This window comes from Schistocerca serialis, unplaced genomic scaffold (genome assembly GCF_023864345.2).
Source record: "Schistocerca serialis cubense isolate TAMUIC-IGC-003099 unplaced genomic scaffold, iqSchSeri2.2 HiC_scaffold_1393, whole genome shotgun sequence".
NCBI lineage: Eukaryota > Metazoa > Arthropoda > Insecta > Orthoptera > Acrididae > Schistocerca > Schistocerca serialis.
The window spans coordinates 23,192,567-23,211,661 of record NW_026047617.1 but is presented as its reverse complement, the minus strand read 5'-3'; positions in this window follow the sequence as shown (position 1 = coordinate 23,211,661).

Genomic DNA, 19,095 nt, shown 5'->3' with positions numbered 1-19,095 from the left:
AGGGCCTCCTAATGGCGATGGAATACTCAAATTGCGCCGAGATTCAGTACATCGTCCTTCAGCCGACTTGTCTCCAAGGTTCTATTGCTGCCTCGGGCACCTTATGGTCGTTCTCCTGTGGGTCTACATTTTCGAATCCGACGCAAAACTGATAGTTAATTGCAACGTTCAGGGCCTCCTAATGACGATGGAACACTCAACTTACGTCGAGGTTGAATACATCGTCCTCCAGCCGAATTGTCTCCAAGGGGTTTTGCTGCCTCGGGCACCATATGGTCCGTGTCCTGCGAATCTAGATTTTCGAATCCAACCCAAAAATGATAGTTAATTGTAACGTTCAGGGTCTCCTAATGACGATGGAACCCTCAAATTGCGTCGAGATTTAATACATCGGCCTCCAACAGACTTGTCTCCAAGGGGATATTGCTGCCTCGGGCACCATATGGTCCGTCTCCTGCGAGTCTAGATTTTCGAATCCGTCGCGACACTGATAGTTAATTGTAACGTTCACGGACTCCTAATGACGATAGAACACTCAAATTGCGTCGAGATCCAATACATCGTCCTTCAGCCGACTTGTCTCCAAGGTTCCATTGCTGCCTCGGGCACCTTATGGTCGTTCTCCTGTGAGTCTAGATTTTCGAGTCCGACGCAAAACTGATAGATAATTGAAACGTTTAGGGCCTCCTAATAACGTTGGAACACTCAAATTGCGTCGAGGTTGAATACATCGTCCTGCAGCCGAATTGTCTCCAAGGGGTATTGCTGCCTCGGGCACCATATGGTCCGTCTCCTGTGAGTCAAGATTTTCGAATCCGACGCAAAAATGATAGTTAATTGTAACGTTCAGGGCCTCCTAATGACGATGGAACACTCAAATTGCGTCGAGATTCAATACATCGGCCTCCAGCAGACTTGTCTCTAAGGGGATATTGCTGCCTCGGGCACCATATGGTCCATCTCCTGCGAGTCTAAATTTCCGAATCCGACGCGAAACTGATAGTTAATTGTAACGTTCAGGGCCTCCTAATGACGATGGACACTCAAATTGCGTCGAGATTTAATACATCGTCCTTCAGCCGACTTGTCTCCAAGGTTCTATTGCTGCCTCGGGCACCTTATGGTCGTTCTCCTGTGAGTCTAGATTTTTGAATCCGACGCAAAACTGATAGTTAATTGCAACGTTCAGGGCCTCCTAATGACGATGGAACACTCAAATTGCGTCGAGGTTGAATACATCGTCCTCCACCCGAATTGTCTCCAAGGGGTATCGCTGCCTCGGGCACCATATGGTCCGTCTCCTGTGAGCCTAGATTTTCGAATCCGACGCAAAAATGATAGTTAATTGTAACGTTCAGGGCCTCCTAATGACGATGGATCACTCAAATTGCGTCGAGATTCAATACATCGGCCTCCAGCAGACTTGTCTCCAAGGGGATATTGCTGCCTCTGGCACCATGTTGTCCGTCTCGTGCGAGTCTAGATTTCCGTTTCCAACGCGAAACTGATAGTTAATTGCAACGTTCACGGCCTCCTAATGACGATGGAACACTCAAATTGCGTCGAGATTCAATACATCGTCCTACTGCCGACTTGTCTCCAAGGTTCTATTGCTGCCTCGGGCACCTTATGGTCGTTCTCCTGTGAGTCTAGATTTTCGAATCCGACGCCAAACTGATAGTTAATTGCAACGTTCAGGGCCTCCTAATGACGATGGAACACTCAAATTGCGTCGAGGTTGAATACATCGTCCTGCAGCCGAATTGTCTCCAAGGGGTATTGCTGCCTCGGGCACCATATGGTCCGTCTCCTGTGAGTCTAGATTTTCGAATCCAAAGCAAAAATTATAGTTAATTGAAAAGTTCAGGGCCTCCTAATGACGGTGGAACCCTAAAATTGCGTCGAGATTCAATACATCGGCCTTTCAGCAGACTTGTCTCCAAGGGGATATTGCTGCCTCGTGCACCATATGGTCCGTCTCCTGCGAGTCTAGATTTCCGATTCTGACGCGAAACTGTTAATTAATTGTAATGATCAGGGCCTCCTAATAACAATGGAACATTCAAATTACGTCGAGATTCAATACATCGTCCTTCGGCCGACTTGTCTCCAAGGTTCTATTGCTGCATCGGGCACCCAATGGTCGTTCTCCTGTGAGTCTACATTTTCGAATTCGACGCAAAACTAATAGTTAATTGCAACGTCCATGGCCTCCTAATGACGATGGATCACTCAAATTGCGTCGAGATTCGATACATCGTCCTTCGGCCGACTTGTCTCCAAGGTTCTATTGCTGCATCGGGCACCTAATGGTCGTTCTCTTGTGAGTCTAGATTTTCGAATTCGACGCAAACCTAATAGTTAATTGCAACGTCCATGGCCTCCTAATTACGATGGATCACTCAAATTGCGTCGAGATTCAATACATCGGCCTCCAACAGACTTGTCTCCAAGGGGATATTGCTGCCTCGGGCACCATATGGTCCGTCTCCTGCGAGTCTAGATTTCCGAATCCGACGCGAAACTGATAGTTAATTGTAACGTTCAGGGCCTCCTAATGACGATGGAACACTCAAATTGCGTCGAGATTTAATCCATCGTCCTTGAGCCGACTCTCCTCCGAGGTTCGATAGCTGCATCGGGCACCTTATGGTCTTTCTCCTGTGAGTCTTGATTGTCGAATCCGACGCAAAACTGATAGTCAATTGCAACGTTCAGAGCCTCCAAACGACGATGGAACACTCAAATTGCGTCGAGGTTCAATGCATCGTCCTCCAGCCGACTTGTCTCCAAGGGGTATTGCAGCCTCGGGCACCATATGTCCGTCTCCTGTGAGTCTACATTTCCGTTTCCAACGCGAAACTGATAGTTAATTGTAACGTTCACGGCCTCCTAATGACGATGGAACACTCAAATTGCGTCGAGATTCAATACATCGTCCTACTGCCGACTTGTCTCCAAGGTTCTATTGCTGCCTCGTTCACCTTGTGGTCGTTCTCCTGTGAGTCTAGATTTTCGAATCCGACTCAAAACTGATAGTTAATTGCAACGTTCAGGGCCTCCTAATGACGACGGTACACTCAAATTTCGTCGAGGTTGAATACATCGTCCTCCAGCCGAATTGTCTCCAAGGGGTATTGCTGCCTCGGGCACCATATGGTCCGTCTCCTGCGAGTCTAGATTTCCGAATCTGACGCGAAACTGTTAATTAATTGTAACGATCAGGGCCTCCTAATAACGATGGAACACTCAAATTGCGTCGAGATTCAATACATCGTCCATCGGCCGACTTGTCTCCAAGGTTCTATTGCTGCATCGGGCATCTAATGGTCGTTCTCCTGTGAGTCTAGATTTTCGAATTCGACGCAAAACTAATAGTTAATTGCAACGTCCATGGCCTCCTAATGACGATGGATCACTCAAATTGCGTCGAGATTCAATACATCGGCCTCCAACAGACTTGTCTCCAAGGGGATATTGCTGCCTCGGGCACCATATGGTCCGTCTCCTGCGAGTCTAGATTTCCGAATCTGACGCGAAACTGTTAATTAATTGTAACGATCAGGGCCTCCTAATAACGATGGAACACTCAAATTGCGTCGAGATTCAATACATGGTCCTTCGGCCGACTTGTCTCCAAGGTTCTATTGCTGCATCGGGCACCTAATGGTCGTTCTCCTGTGAGTCTAGATTTTCGAATTCGACGCAAAACTAATAGTTAATTGCAACGTTCAGGACCTCCTAATGACGATGGAACACTCAAATGGCATCGAGATTCAATACATTGGCCTCCAGCCGACTTGTCTCCAAGGGTCTATTGCATCCTCGGGCACCTTATGGTTGTTCTTCTGAAGTCTAGATTTACGAATCCGACGCATAACTGATAGTTAATTGCAACGTTCAGCGCCTCCTAATGACGATGGAACACTGAAATTGCGTCGAGATTCAATACATCGGCCTCCAGCCAGCATGTCTCCAAATGTCAATTGCCCCCTCGGGCACCATGTGGTCGCTCTCCTGTGTGGCTAGATTTTGGAATTCGACGCATAACTGATAGTTATGAATTGTAAAGTTCAGGGCCTCCTAATGACGATGGAACACTCAAATTGCGTCGAGATTCAATACATCGTCCTCCAGCCGACTTGTATCCTCGTTCACCACATGGTCCGTCTCCGGTGATTCTACATTTTCGTATCCGACGCTAAACTGATAGTTAATTCTAACGTTCAGGGCCTCCTAATGACGATGGGGCTCTCAAATTGCGTCGCGATTCAATACATCGTAATCCAGCGGACTGGTCTCCAAGGGGATATTGTTGCCTCAGGCACCTTATGGTCCGTCTCCAGGGAGTCTGGATTTTCGAATCCGACGCATAACTGATAGTTAATTGTAAAGTTCAGGGCCTCCTAATGACGATGGAACACTCAAATTGCGTCGAGATTTAATACATCGTCCTCCAGCCGACTTCGCTTCATGGGGATAATGCTGCCTCGGGCACCTTATGGTCGTTCTCCTTTGAGTCTAGATTTTCAGATCCAACGCGAAACTGATTGTTAATTGTAACGTTCAGGGCATCCTAATGACGATGGAACACTTAAATTGCGTCGAGATTCAATTCATCGTCATTCAGCCGATTTGTCTTCAAGGGTCTATTGCTGCCTCGGGCACCTTATGGTCGTTTCCCTGTGGGTCTAGATTTTTAAATCCGACGCAAAACTGATAGTTAATTGTATTGTTCAGGGCTTCCTATTGACGACGGAACACTCAAATTTCGTCGAGATTCAATACATCGGCCTCCAGCCGACTTGTCTCCAAGGGGTATTGCTGCCTCGGGCTCCATATGGTCCGTCTCCTGTGACTCCAGATTTACGAATCCGACGCAATAATGATAGTTAATTGTAACGTTCAGGGCCTCCTAATGACGATGGAACACTCAAATTGCGTCGAGATTCAATACATCGGCCTACAACCGACTTGTCTCCAAGGGTCTATTGCTGCCTCGGGTACCTTATGGTAGTTCCCCTGTGAGTCTAGATTTTCGAATCCGACGCATAACTGGTGGTTAAATGCAACTTTCTGCGAATCCTAATGACGATGGAACACTCAGATTGGGTCGAGATTCAATACACCGTCCATCAGCCGACTTGTCTCCAAGAGGCTATTCCTGCCTCGGACACCTTATGGTCGTTCTCCTGTGAGTCTAGATTTTCGAATCCGAAGCAAAACTGATAGTTAATTGTAACGTTCATGGCCTCCTAATGACGATGGAACACTCAGATTGGGTCGAGATTCAATACATCGTCCTTCAGCCGACTTGTCTCCAAGAGTCTATTGCTGCCTCGGACACCTAATGTTCGTTCACCTGTGAGTCTAGATTCTCGAATCCGAAGCAAAACTGATAGTTAATTGTAACGTTCAGGGCCTCCTAATGACGATGGAACAATCAAATTGCGTCGAGATTCAATAGATCGTCCTCCAGCCGACTTGTCTCCAAGGGTCGACTGCTGCCTCGGGCACCTTATGGTCCGTCTCCTGTGACTAGATTTTCGAATCCGACGCAAAACTGATAGTTAATTGCAATGTTCAGGGCCTCCTAATGACGATGGAATACTCAAATTGTGTCGCGATCCAATACATCGTCCTCCAGACGACTCGTCTCGAAGAGTCCATTGCTGCCTCGGACACCTTATGGTCGTTCTCCTGTGAGTCTAGATATTAGAATCCCAAGCAAAATTGATAGTTAATTGTAACGTTCTGGGCCTCCTAATGACGATGGAACACTCAAATTGCGTCGGGATTCAATACATCGTCCTCACGACGACTTGACTCCAAGGGTCTATTGCTGCCTCGGGCACCTGTGAGTCTAGATTTTCGAATCCGACGCAAAACTGACAGTTAATTGTAACGATCAGGGCCTCCTATTGACGATGGATTATCCAAATTGCGTCGAGATTCAATACATCGTCCTCCAGCCGACTTCTCCCCATGGGGATATTGCTGCCTCGGGCACCTTATGGTCCTTCTCCTGTGAGTCTAGATTTTCGAACCCGACGCGAAACTGATTGTTAATTGTAACGTTCAGGGCTTCCTAATTACGATGGAACACTCAAATTGCGTCGAGAGTCAATACATCGGCCTCCAGCCGAATTGTCTCCAAATGTCTATTGCTGCCTCGGGCACCTTGTGGTCGTTCTCCTGTGAGTCTAGGTTTTGAAATACGACGCATAACTGATAGTTAATTGTAAAGTTCAGGTCCTCCTAATGACACTGAAACACTCAAATTGCGACGAGATTCAATACATCGGCCTCCAGCAGACTTGTCTCCAAGGGTCTATTGCTGCCTCGGGCACCTTATGGTCGTTCACCTGTGAGTCTAGATATTCGAATCCGAAGCAAAAATGATAGGTAATTGTAACGTTCTGGGCCTCCTAATGACGATGGAACACTTAAGATGCGTCGAGATTCAATACATCGTCCTCACGCCGACTTGTCTGCAAGGGTCTATTGCTGCCTCGGACACCTGTGAGTCTGCATTTTCGAATCCGACGCAAAACTGATAGTTAATTGCAACGTTCAGGGCCTCCTATTGACGATGGAATACCCAAATTGCGTCGAGATTCAATACATCGTCCTCCAGCCGACTTCTCTCCATGGGGATATTGCTGCCTCGGGCACCTTATTGTCCTTCTTCTGTGAGTCTAGATTATCGAATCCGACGCGAAAGTGATTGTTAATTATAACGTTCAGGGCCTCCTAATTACGATGGAACACTCAAATTGCAAAGAGATGAAATACATCGGACTCCAGCCGACTTGTCTCCAAATGTCTATTGCTGCCTCGGGCACCTTGAGGTCGTTCTCCTGAGAGTCTAGGTTTTCGAATACGACGCATAACTGATAGTTAATTGTAAAGTTCAGGGCCTCCTAATGACAATGGAACACTCAAATTGCGTCGAGATTCAATACATCGTCCTTTAGCCGACTTGTCTCCAAGGGTCTATTGCTGCCTCGGGCACCTTACCGTCGTTCTCCTGTGAGTCTAGATTTTCGAATCCGACTCGAAACTGATAGTTAATTGTAACGTTCAAGGCCTCCTAATAACGATGGAACACTCAAATTGCATCGAGATTCAATACATCGGCCTTCAGCCGACTTGTCTCCAAGGGTCTGTTGCTGCCTCGGTCACCCTATGGTCGTTCTCCAGTGAGTGTAGATTTTCGAATCCGACGAAAAACTGATAGTTAATTGTAACATTCAGAGCCACCTAGTTACGTTGGAACACTCAAATGGCGTCGAGATTCAATACATCGTCCTTCAGCCGACTTGTCTCTAAGGGTCTATTGCTGCCTCGGGCACCTTATGGTCGTTCTCCTGTGAGTCTAGCTTTTCGAATCCGACGCAAAACTGATAGTTAATTGTAACGTTCAGGGCCACCTAATGACGATGTAACACTCAAATTGCGTCGAGATTCAATACATTGGCCTCCAGCCGACTTGTCTCCTAGGGGATATTGCTGCCTCGGGCACCAAATGGTCCGTCTCCTGTGAGTCTACATTTTTGAATCCGACGCGAAACTGATAGTTAATTGTAACATTCAGGGCCTCCTAATGACGACGGAACACTCAAATTGCGTCGAGATTCAATACATCGGCCTCCAGCCGACTTGTCTCCAAGGGTCTGTTGCTGCCTCGGGCACCTTATGGTCGTTCTCGTGTGAGTCTAGATTTGCGAATCCGACGCATAACTGATAGTTTATTGTAACGTTCAGCGCCCCCTAATGACTATGAAACGCTTAAATTGCTTCGAGAGTCAATTCTGCGACCTCCAGCCGACTTGTCTACAAGGGGATATAGCCTCGGGCACCTTATGGCCCGTCTCCAGTGAGTGTAGATTTTCGAATCCGACGAAAAACTGATAGTTAATTGTAACATTCGGGGCCTCCTAGTTACGATGGAACACTCAAATTGCGTCGCGATCCAATACATCGTCCTCCAGCCGACTTGTCTCCAAGCGTCTATTGCTGCGTCGGGCACCTTATGGTCGTTCTCCTGTGAGTCTAGATTTTCGAATCCGACGCAAAACTGATAGGTAATTGTATCGTTCAGGGCCACCTAATGACGATGTAACACTCAAATTGCGTCGAGATTCAATACATCGTCCTTCAGCCGACTTGTCTCCACGGATCTATTGCTGCCTCGGGCACCTTATGGTCGTTCTCCTGTGAGTCTAGATTTTCGAATCCGACGCAAAACTGATGGTTAATTGTAACGCTCAGGGCCAACTAATGACGATGGAACACTCAAATTGCGTTGAGATTCAATTCATCGACCTTCAGCCGACTTGTCTCCAAGGGTCCATTGCTGCCTCGGGCACCTTATGGTCGTTCTCCTGTGAGGCTAGATTTTCTATTCCGATGCAAAACTGATTGTTAATTGAAACTTTCAGGGCTTCCTAATGACGATGGAACACTCAAATTGCGTCGAGATTCAATACATCGTCCTCCAGATGACTTGTCTCCAAGGGGATATTGCTGCCTCGGGCACCATATGGTCTTTCTCCTGTGAGTCTAGATTTTCGAATCCGAAGCTATAATGATAGTTAATTGTAACGTTCAGCACCTCCTAATGACGATGGAACACTCAAATTGCTTCGAGAGTCAATACAGCGACCTCCAGCCGACTTGTCTGCAAGGGGATATAGCCACGGGCATCTTATGGTCCGTCTCCAGTGAGTGTAGATTTTCGAATCCGACGAAAAACTGATAGTTAATTGTAACAATCAGGGCCTCCTAGTTACGATGGAACACTCAAAATGCGTCGCGATCCAATACATCGTCCTCCAGCCGACTTGTCTCCAAGGGTCTATTGCTGCCTGGGGCACCTTATGATCGTCTCCTGTGAGTCTAGATTTTTGAATCCGACGCGAAACTGATTGTTAATTGTAACGTTCAGAGCCTCCTAATGACGATGTAACACTCAAATTGCGTCGAGATTCAATACATCGTCCTCCATCCGACTTGTCTCCTCGGGGATATTACTGCCTCGAACACCATATGGTCCTTCTCCTGAGAGTTTAGATTTTCGAAACCGACGCGAAACTAATAGTTCATTGTAACGTTCAGGGCCTCCTAATGACGATATAGCACTCAAAATGCGTCGCGATTCAATACATCGGCCCCCAGCCGACCTTCTTCAAGGGGATATTTTTGCCTCGGGCACCATATGGTCCGTCTCCTGTGAGTCTAGATTTTCGTATCCGACGCAAAACGTATTGTTAATTGTAACGTTCAGAGCCTCCTATTGACGATGGAACACTCAAATTGCGTCGAGATTTAATACATCGGCCTCCAGCCGACTTTCCAAGGGTTTGTTGCTGCCTCGGGCACCTTATGGTCGTCCTCCTGTGAGCCTAGATTTGCGAATCCGACGCTTAACTGATAGTTAATTGTAATGTTCAGCGCCTCCTAATTATGATGGAACACTCAAATTGCGTCGAGATTCAATACATCGTCCTCCAGCCGACTTGTCTCCAAGTGGATATTGCTGCCTCGGGCACCATATTGTCCTTCTCCTGTGAGTCTAGATTTTCGAATCCGACGCGAAACTGATAGTTAATTGTAACGTTCAGGGCCTCCTAATGACGATGGAGTACTCAAATTGCGTCACGATCCAATACATCTTTCTCCAGCGGACTTGTCTCCTAGGGTCTATTGCTGCCTCGGGCTCCATATGGTCGTTCACCTGTGAGTCTAGATTTTCGAATCCGATGCGAAACTGATTGTTAATTGTAACGTTCAGGGCTTCCTAATGACGATGGAACACTCAAATAGCTTTGAGATTCAATACATCGGCATTCAGCCGATTTGTCTCCAAGGGTCTATTGCTGCCTCGGGCACCTTATGGTCGTTCCCCTGTGAGTCTATATTTTTGAATCCGACGCAAAACTGATAGTTAATTGTAATGTTCAGGGCCTCCTAATGACGATGGAACACTCAAATTGCGTCGAGATTCAATACATCGGCCTCCAGCCGACCTTCTTCAAGGGGATATTTTTGCCTCGGGCACCATATTGTCCTTCTCCTGTGAGTCTAGATTTTCGTATCCGACGCAAAATTGATAGTTAATTGTAACGTTCAGCGCCTCCTAATGACGATGGAACACCAAAATTGCGTCGCGATTAAATACGTCGTCCTCCAGCGGACTGGTCTCCAAGGGGATATTCCTGATTCGGGCACCTTTTGGTCCGTCTCCAGTGAGTCTATATTTTCGAACCCGACGCAAAACTGATAGTTAATTGTACCGTTCAGGGCCTCCTAAAGACGATGGAACACTCAAATTGCGGCGAGAGTCAATACATCGTCCTTCAGCCGACTTGTCTTCAAGGGTCTATTGCTGCCTCGGGCACCTTATGGTCGTACTCCTGTGAGTCTAGATTTTCGAATCCGACGCAAAAATGATAGTTAATTGTAACGTTCAGAGCCTCCTAATGACGATGGAACACTCAAATTGCGTCGAGATTTAATACATCGGCCTCCAGCCGACTTGTCTCCAAGGGTCTGTTGCTGCCTCGGGCACCTTATGGTCGTTCTTCTGTGAGTCTATATTTGCGAATCCGTCGCTTATCTGATAGTTAATTGTAACGTTCAGCGCCTCCTAATGATGATGGAACACTCAAATTGCGTCGAGATTCAATACATCGTCCTCCAGCCGACCTTCTCCAAGGGGATATTTTTGCCTCGGGCACCGTATGGTCCTTCTCCCTTGAGTCTAGATTTTCCAATCCGACGCGAAACTGATTATTAATTGTAACGTTCAGAGCCTCCTATTGACGATGGAACACTCAAATTGCGTCGAGATTCAATACATCGGCCTCCAGCCGACTTTCCAAGGGTTTGTTGCTGCCTCGGGCACCTTATGGTCGCTCTCCTGTGAGTCTAGATTTGCGAATCCGACGCTTAACTGATAGTTAATTGTAATGTTCAGCGCCTCCTAAATATGGTGGAACACTCAAATTGCGTCGAGAGTCAATACATCGTCCTCCAGCCGACTTGTCTCCAAGGGTCTATTGCTGCCTCGGGCACCATATGGTCCTTCTCCTGTGAGTCTAGATTTTCGAATCCGACGCGAAACTGATAGTTAATTGTAACGTTCAGGGCCTCCTAATGACGATGGAGTACTCAAATTGCGTCCCGATTTAATACATCGTCCTCCAGCGTACTGGTCTCCAGGGGGATATTGTTGCTTCGGGCACCTTATGGTCTGTCTCCAGTGAGTCTAGATTTTCGAATCCGACGAAAAACTGATAGTTAATTGTAACATTCAGGGCGACCTAGTTACGATAGAACACTCAAATTGCGTCGCGATCCAATACATCTTTCTCCAGCGGACTTGTCTCCGAGGGTCTATTGCTGCCTCGGGCACCTTATGGTCGTTCCCCTGTGAGTCTATATTTTGAATCCGACGCAAAACTGATAGTTAATATAATGTTCAGGGCCTCCTAATGACGATGGAACACTCAAATTGCGTCGAGATTCAATACATCGGCCTCCAGCCGACCTTCTTCAAGGGGATATTTTTGCCTCGGGCACCATATGGTCCGTCTCCTGTGAGTCTAGATTTTCGTATCCGACGCAAAAATGATAGTTAATTGTAACGTTCAGCACCTCCTAATGACGATGGAACACTCAAATTGCGTCGAGAGTCAATACATCGACCTCCAGCCGACTTGTCTACAAAGCCTCGGGCACCTTATGGTCCGTCTCCTGTGAGTCTAGATTTTCGTATCCGACGCAAAAATGATAGTTAATTGTAACGTTCAGCACCTCCTAATGACGATGGAACACTCAAATTGCGTCGAGAGTCAATACATCGTCCTCCAGCCGACTTGTCTTCAAGGGTCTATTGCTGCCTCGGGCACCTTATGATCGTTCTCCTGTGAGTCTAGATTTTCGGACCCGACGCAAAACTGATAGTTCATTGTAACGCTCAGGGCCACATAATGACGATGGAACACTCAAATTGCGTCGAGATTCAATACATCGGCCTCCAGCCGACTTGTCTCCAACGGTCTGTTGTGCCACGGGCACCTTACTGTCGTTCTCCTGTGAGTCTAGATTTGTGAATCCGACGCGAATCAGATAGTTATTTGTAACGTTCAGGGCCTCCTAATGACGATGGAGCATTCAAATTGCGTCGCGATTCAATACATCGTCCTCCTGCGGACTGGTCTCCAAGGCGATATTGCTGCCTCGGGCACCGTATGTTCCGTCTCCAGTGAGTCTAGATTTTCGAATCCGACGAAAAACTGGTAGTTAATTGTAACGTTCAGGGCCTCCAAAAGACGATGGAACACTCAAATTGCGTCGAGAGTCAATACATCGTCCTCCAGCCGACTTGTCTTCAAGGGTCTATTGCTGCCTCGGGCACCTTATGGTCGTACTCCTGTGAGTCTAGATTTTCGAATCCGACGCAAAAATGATAGTTAATTGTAACGTTCAGAGCCTCCTAATGACGATGGAACACTCAAATTGCGTCGAGATTCAATACATCGGCCTCCAGCCGACTTGTATCCAAGGGGATATTGCTGTCTCGGGCACCATATGATCCTTCTCCTGTGAGTGTAGATTTTCGAATCCGACGCTAAAATGATAGTTAATTGTAACGTTCAGCGCCTCGTAATGACGATGGAACACTCAAATTGCGTCGAGACTCAATACATAGTCCTTCAGCCGACTTGTCTCCAAGGGTCTATTGCTGCCTCGGGCACCTTATGGTCGTCCTCCTGTGAGACTAGATTTTCGAATCCGACGAAAAAATTAGCGTTAATTGTAAAGTCCAGAGCCTCCTAATGATGATGGAACACTGAAATTGCGTTGAGATTCAATACATCGGCCTCCAGCCGACTTGTCTCCAGGGTCTGCTGCTGCCTCGGGCACCTTATGGTCGTTCTCCTGTGAGTCTAGATTTGCGAATCCGTCGCGAAACTGATAGTTAACTGTAACGTTCAGGGCCTCCTAATGATGATGGAACACTCAAATTGCGTCGAGATTCAATACATCGTCCTCCAGCCGACTTGTCTTCAAGGGGATATTGCTGCCTCGGGCACCATATGGTCCTTCTCCTGTGAGTCTACATTTTCGAATCCGACGCGAAACTGATAGTTAACTGTAACGTTCAGGGCCTCCTAATGACGATGGAACACTCAAATTGCGTCGAGATTCAATACATCGTCCTCCAGCCGACTTGCTTCCAAGGGGATATTGCTGCCTCGGGCACCATATGGTCCTCCTCCTGTGAGTCTAGATTTTCGAATCCGACGCGAAACTGATTGTTAATTGTGACGATCAGGGCCTCCTAATGACGATGGAGCACTCAAGTTGCGTCGAGATTCAATACATCGGCCTCCAGCCGACCTTCTCCAAGGGGATATTTTTGCCTCGGGCACCATATGGTCCGTCTCCTGAGAGTCTAGATTTTCGAATCCGACGCAATAATGATAGTTAATTGTAACGTTCAGCGCCTCCTAATGACGATGGAACCCTCAAATTGCTTCGAGAATCAATACAGCGACCTCCAGCCGACTTGTCTACAAGGGGATATAGCCTCGGGCACCATATGGTCCGTCTACCGGGAGTCTAGCTTTTCGTATCCGACGCAAAAATGATAGTTAATTGTAACGTTCAGTACCTCCTAATGACGATGGAACACTCAAATTGCGTCGAGAGTCAATACATCAACCTCCAGCCGACTTGTCTACAAAGCCTCGGGCACCTTATGGTCCGTCTCCAGTGAGTCTAGGTTTTCGAACCCGACGAAAAACTGATAGTTAATTGTAACATTCAGGGCCTCCTAAGGACGAAGGAACACTCAAATTGCGTCGCGATGCAATACATCGTCCTCCAGCCGACTTGTCTCCAAGGGTCTATTGCTGCCTCGGGCACCTTATGATCGTTCTCCTGTGAGTCTAGATTTTCGGACCCGACGCAAAACTGATAGTTAATTGTAACGTTCAGGGCCACATAATGACGATGGAACACTCAAATTGCGTCGAGATTCAATACATCGGCCTCCAGCCGACTTGTCTCCAACGGTCTGTTGTGCCTCGGGCACCTTACGGTCGTTCTACTGTGAGTCTAGATTTGCGAATCCGACGCAATTCAGATAGTTATTTGTAACGTTCAGGGCCTCCTAATGACGATGGAGCATTCAAATTGCGTCGCGATTCAATACATCGTCCTCCAGCGGACTGGTCTCCAAGGCGATATTGCTGCCTCGGACACCGTATGGTCCGTCTCCAGTTAGTCTAGATTTTCGAATCCGACGAAAAACTGGTAGTTAATTGTAACGGTCAGGGCCTCCTAAAGACGATGGAACAGTCTAATTGCGTCGAGAGTCAATACATCGTCCTCCAGCCGACTTGTCTTCAAGGGTCTATTGCTGCCTCTGGCACCTTATGGTCGTACTCCTGTGAGTCTAGATTTACGAATCCAACCCAAAAATGATAGTTAATTGTAACGTTCAGAGCCTCCTAATGACGATGGAACACTCAAATTGCGTCGAGATTCAATACATCGGCCTTTAGCCGACTTGTATCCAAGGGGATATTGCTGTCTCGGGCACCATATGATCCTTCTCCTGTCAGTGTAGATTTTCGAATCCGACGGTAAAATGATAGTTAGTTGTAACGTTCAGCGCCTCCTAATGACGATGGAACACTCAAATTGCGTCGAGAGTCAATACCTCGTCCTCCAGCCGACTTGTCTCCAAGGGTCTATTGCTGCCTGGGGCACCTTATAATCGTTTTACTGTGAGTCTAGATTTTCGAATCCGTCGCAAAACTGATAGTTAATTGTAACGTTCAGGGCCTCCTAATGGCGATGGAACACTCAAATTGCTTCGAGATCCAATGCATCGTCCTCCAGCCGACTTGTCTCCATGGGGATTTTGCTGCCTCGGGCTCCTTATGGTCGCTCTCCTATGAGTCTAGATTTTCGAATCCGACGCGAAACTGATTGTTAATTGTAACGTTCAGGGCCTCGTAATGACGATGGAACACTCAAATTGCGTCGAGATTCATTTCATCGTCCTCCAACCGATTTGTCTCCAAGGGTCTATTGCTGCCTCGGGCACCTTATGGTCGTTCTCCTGTGAGGCTAGATTTTCGAATCCGACGCAAAAATGATAGTTAATTGTAACGTCCAGAGCCTCCTAATGACGATGGAACACTCAAATTGCGTCGAGATTCAATACATCGGCCTCCAGCCGAGTTGTCTCCAAGGGGATATTGCTGCCTCGGGCACCATATGGTCCTTCTGTGAGTCTAGATTTTCGAATCCGACGCGAAACTGAATGTTAATTGTAACGTTCAGGGCCTCCTAATGACGATAGAGCATTCAAATTGCGTCGCGATTCAATACATCGGCCTCCAGCCGACCTTCTCCAAGGGGATATTTTTGCCTCGGGCACCATATGGTCCGTCTCCTGAGAGTCTAGATTTTCGAATCCGACGCAATAATGATAGTTAATTGTAACGTTCAGCGCCTCCTAATGACGATGGAGCACTCAATTTGCGTTGAGAGTCAATACATCGTCCTCCAGCTGACTTGTCTCCAAGGGTCTATTGCTGCCTCGGGCACCTTATGATTGTTCTCCTGTGAGTCTAGATTTTCGAATCCAACGCAAAACTGATGGTTAATTGTAACGTTCAGGGCCTCCTAATGACGATGGAACACTCAAATTGCGTTGAGATTCAATTCATCGACCTTCAGCCGACTTGTCTCCAAGGGTATATTGCTGCCTCGGGCACCTTATGGTCGTTCTCCTGTGAGTCTAGATTTTCGAATCCGACGAGAAATGATAGTTAATTGTAACGTTCGGAGCCTCCTAATGACGATGGAACACTCAAATTGCGTCGAGATTCAATACATCGGCCTCCAGCCGACTTGTATCCAAGGGGATATTGCTGTCTCGGGCACCATATGATCCTTCTCCTGTGAGCCTAGATTTTCGAATCCGACGCTAAAATGACAGTTAATTGTAACGTTCAGCGCCTCCTAATGACGAAGGAATACTAAAATTGCGTCGATAGTCAATTTATCGTCCTCCAGCCGACTTGTCTCCAAGGGTCTATTGCTGCCTCGGGCACCTTATGGTCGTTCTCCTGTGAGTCTAGATTTTCGAATCCGACAAAAAATGATAGTTAATTGTAACGTTCAGAGCCTCCTAATGACGATGGAACACTCAAATTGCGTCGAGATTCAATACATCGTCCTCCAGCCGACTTGTCTCCAAGGGGTATTGCTGCCTCGGGCACCATATGTTCCTTCTCCTGTGAGTTTAGATTTTCGAAACCGACGCGAAACTAATAGTTATTTGTAATGTTCTGGGCCTCCTAATGACGATGGAGCACTCAAATTGCGTCGCGATTCAATACATCGGCCTCCAGCCGACCTTCTCTAAGGGGTATTTTTGCCTCGGGCACCATATGGTCCTTCTCCTGTGAGTCTAGATTTTCCAATCCGACGCGAAACTGATTGTTAATTGTAACGTCCAGAGCCTCCTATTGACGATCGAACACACAAATTGCGTCGAGATTCAATACATCGGCCTCCAGCTGACTTTCCAAGGGTTTGTTGCTGCCCCGGGCACCTTATGGTTGTTCTCCTGTGAGCCTAGATTTGCGAATCCGACGCATAAGTGATAGTTAATTGTAACGTTCAGCGCCTCCTAATGACTATGGAACACTCAAATTGCGTCGAGATTCAATACATCGTCCTCCAGCCGACTTGTCTCCAAGGGGATATTGCTGCCTCGGCACCATATAGTCCTTCTCCTGTGAGTCTAGATTATCGAATCCGACGCGAAACTGATAGTTAATTGTAACGTTCAGGGCCTCCTAATGACGACGGAGTACTCAAATTGCGGCGCGATTTGATACATCGTCCTCCAGCGTACAAGTCTCCAGGGGGATATTGCTGCTTCGGGCACCTTCTGGTCTGTCTCCAGTGAGTCTAGATTTTCGAATTCGACGAAAAACTGATCGTTAATTGTAACATTCAGGGCCTCCTAATGACGATGGAACACTCAAATTTCGTTGAGATTCAATTCATCGACCTTCAGCCGACTTGTCTCCAAGGGTCTATTGCTGCCTCGGGCACCTTATGGTCGTTCTCCTGTGAGTCTAGATTTTCGAATCCGTCGCAAAAATGATAGTTAATTGTAACGTTCAGAGCCTCCTAATGACGATGGAACACTCAAATTGCGTCGAGATTCAATATATCGGCCTCCAGCCGACTTGTATCCAAGGGGATATTGCTGTCTCGGGCACCATATGATCCCTCTCCTGTGGGCCTAGATTTTCGAATCCGACGCTAAAATGACAGTTAATTGTAACGTTCAGCGCCTCCTAATGACGAAGGAACACTCAAATTGCGTCGATAGTCAATTTATCGTCCTCCAGGCGACTTGTCTCCAAGGGTCTATTGCTGCCTCGGGCACCTTATGGTCGTTCTCTTGTGAGTCTAGATTTTCGAATCCGATGCAAAAATGATAGTTAATTGTAACATCCAGAGCCACCTAATGACGATGGAACACTCAAATTGCGTCGAGATTCAATACATCGGCCTCCAGCCAACCTTCTCCAAGGGGATATTTTTGCCTCGGTGACCATATGGTCCGTCTCCTGAGAGTCTAGATTTTCGAATCCGACGCAATAATGATAGTTAATTGTAACGTTCAGCGAATCCTAATGACGATGGAACCCTTAAATTGCGTTGAGATTCAATTCATCGACCTTCAGCCGACTTGTCTCCAAGGGTCTATTGCTGACTCGGGCAGCTTATGGTCGTTCTCCTGTGAGTCTAGATTTCCGAATCCGACGCAAAAATGATAGTTAATTGTAACGTTCAGAGCCTCCTAATGACTATGGAACACTCAAATTGCGTCGAGATTCAATACATCGGCCTCCAGCCGACTTGTATCCAAGGGGATATTGCTGTCTCGGGCACCATATGATCCCTCTCCTTTGAGCCTAGATTTTCGAATCCGACGCGAAACTAATAGTTAATTGTAATGTTCATGGCCTCCTAATGACGATGGAGCACTCAAATTGCGTCGCGATTCAATACATCGGCCTAGAGCCGACCTTCTCTAAGGGGTATTTTTGCCTCGGGCACCATATGGTCCTTCTCCTTTGAGTCTAGATTTTCCTATCCGACGCGAAACTGATTGTTAATTGTAACGTTCAGAGCCTCCTATTGGCGATCGAACACACAAATTGCGTCGAGATTCAATACATCGGCCTCCAGGTGACTTTCCAAGGGTTTGTTGCTGCCCCGGGCACCTTATGGTCGTTCTCCTGTGAGCCTAGATTTGCGAATCCGACGCATAAGTGATAGTTAATTGTAACGTTCAGCGCCTCCTAATGACAATGGAACACTCAAATTGCGTCGAGATTCAATACATCGTCCTCCAGCCGACTTGTTTCCAAGGGGATATTGCTGCCTCAGGCACCATATGGTCCTTCTCCTGTGAGTCTAGATTTTCGAATCCGACGCGAAACTGATAGTTAATTGTAACGTTCAGGGCCTCCTAATGACGATGGAGTACTCAAATTGCGTCGCGATTTGATACATCGTCCTCCAGCGTACAGGTCTCCAGGGGGATATTGCTGCTTCGGGCACCTTCTGGTCTGTCTCCAGTGAGTCTAGATTTTCGAATCCGACGAAAAACTGATCGTTAATTGTAACATTCAGGGCGTCCTATTTACCATAGATCACTCAAATTGCGTCGCGATCCAATACATCTTTCTCCAGCGGACTTGTCTCCAAGGGTCTATTGATGCCTCGGGCTCCTTATGGTCGTTCACCTGTGAGTCTAGATTTTCGAATGCGATGCGAAACTGATTGTTAATTGTAACATTCAGGGCTTCCTAATGACGATGGAACACTCAAATTGCGTCGAGAGTCAATACATCGACCTCCAGCCGACTTGTCTACAAAGCCTCGGGCACCTTATGGTCCGTCTCCAGTGAGTCTAGATTTTCGAATCCGACAAAAAATGATAGTTAATTGTAACATTCAGGGCCTCCTAATGACGAT